Raw genomic sequence first — 2,506 nt, 5'->3', positions numbered from 1 at the left:
ATAAATACGTTTAAAAATATGTTTTGTTATATATATATATATATATATATATATATATATACGTTTAATTTTATAAATACGTTTTGTTATATATATACACGTTGACTTTTGTTGACCGGGCCGGGCCGGGCCAGTCCTATAACTGGTTACATAACCGGTTCCGGTATCGGTCCTAGAAAACGTTAAAATCCATAACCGGTTCATAACCGGCGGTCCACAACCGGTCCATACCAGTTCCGGGCCGGTTCCGGTCCCTCTCCGGTCTCGATTCCGGTCCTCCGACGGTTACGGGCCTGGCCGAGCCCATTTGACTATCTTTAATGTAATGTAATAAATAAATATTCAACATACCACCTAACCACCATAGGGATCAAATCAATATTTTACTATTTTTTTATTTATCATATTCCACATTAATTTATTTCTTTTTAAGGGGCATTTGATCCATGGGATTTCAACAAAAATTCGAATTGTCAGTTTCTTTGATCAAATTTCATTTTTTCCATAGATTTTGTTCATTCCATCGCGGTAGCTAAGAAATTAAAATTTATTCGTTGCATTCTTTTTAAAATTACTATAATACCCTACTGAATTGAAACCACATCAGATTTGGAATGCTTCTGACGATGTTTACAATTTACAACAAACGATGTTGTCTTCTTCTTCAATCCGCAAAGGTCATTTCTCGATCTGCAAAGCTCATCATCTTCTTCGATCTTGCTCTCTTCTACTCGCCTATCATCGCCACAACCAAGTAAAAACCCTTTCACAAGTTTGCGTCTCTCGATTATACCGTTCATGGGTTTGTTTTTCTCTCAGGTTTATTTCTCAATTTTCAAACGATTGTGGGTCTCAATTTATTTTTCTATCCATATGGGGTTTTTGATGAACCACGTTTCTCGTTTTTTTGATTTGTTTTTGTTTTGCAATTTGTTTTTTGATTGATTCGTTTTTTTTGATTTTGGGTTCTCGTTTTTCGATTTGTAGGGAAAAAAAACGGTGCTACAATGGGGAAGAAAAACGTTGTGATGGGGTGGGAAAAATCGAGTTTGGTTGTTTGCTAATGAAATCGATTTTGGTTGTTCGGTCTATAATTAGTGGTTGTGTGTTTTCAAAGAAAGGGTGATTTTGTTATTTTACATTAATCCATTCCAATTCTTTTGTAAACTAAACATTTGTTCAAACCTGATAACATTCCATTTCAATTCCTTTTAGATTCCATTTCCCGTTGACATATTTCATTCCTTCAAAAAAATTCTGAAAATTCTCCAAACTTAGAGTTTTCTCTATTTTAGAAACCAATATAAAGAATCTGTTAGAACAATAAAAAACAAAAACCTCATTTGCTCTATTTTAGAGAATTTGTTGAAGATGCTCTAATAGTTTTTTTCTTCTTAAAAGATGGTACAAAGGAATTCCAATCCCTTGCTAGAACCATAGGAATTCACATTCCACCATACATGGAATTTGAATTCCTTATCAAAACTCAAAAAAATGAACCAAAAACAAGAATAAATTTTGGTCAATGAAATCGACCATTCCAATTCCTTCAGATTTCACCAAGAAAGTCAATTTAGTTCAACAACCTTGGAACTTGTTTAAAGTAGAGTTCAAAGTCGCTTATTTGTCTAATGAATTACCCATGTAGCATCAATTGCGCAGCAAAGTTTCCTTCTTATGGATAAGTGGGGTTGTTTACTAAACGCTTACCCGGTAGGTGCTTATCGGACAATTTTCCTCATTGGACGAACATGGCAAGACCCAAGAATCTTACCTGGTAAGAGCAATGATATAAATAGAGAATCTTACCTTGTAAGAGCAATGATATAAATAGAGAGTCTTACCCGGTGAGTGAGGGTGATGACTCTTACCCGGGTAAGCGCTTACCATATATATTGTTGCACACATTACCATTTTGATATACTACAATCTTACCTAGAAAATAAATTATATTGTTGACTCCTAACAATATGCGCTTACCGGATAAGTATAAGTAAACAACCCCTAAAAGAGCACCACCTAATCTGCTTGAAGTTAAACAACATGCCTATGGTGCAACACAGTCTACCTCTTATAAACTTTAAAATACACTAGAAGTTCATATTCCTAAAATCAGCTTTGTAGGAGCTCATTCAGCTAAATAGTCCATGGTTTCCTCGTGTTCACATAGTCTTTTAAACCTCGTATATATTGGGCAAAAAGTTAATTACCGGCAACCCTAACAGGCTTCACACGGAACCTGGCCCTACAACACCGGTGTGAGGGGACATTTTTTGGCTCACTCAGGGCTGATGCTAGCAGAGGTTTGGATCGAACTCACGACTTGTCTTGTATTTGAACAAAGTCACACCACCCATTTGCCAACTGAGCTATACGCCAGAGGTCTATGTATTCGCTCATATTCTTATGCTTCAATTCAAAGGAGACGATAAACTATCGTTTTCAATCGAACTAAGTAGATAAATTAGCAAACACCATGAACAATGTATGAGAAAACCCGACCAAA

The sequence above is a fragment of the Cynara cardunculus genome (genome assembly GCF_001531365.2).
Source record: "Cynara cardunculus var. scolymus isolate 2C chromosome LG 2, CcrdV1, whole genome shotgun sequence".
NCBI classification, from domain to species: domain Eukaryota; kingdom Viridiplantae; phylum Streptophyta; class Magnoliopsida; order Asterales; family Asteraceae; genus Cynara; species Cynara cardunculus.
The sequence above is the reverse complement of the archived record's forward strand: the minus strand, read 5'-3'. Positions refer to the sequence as shown.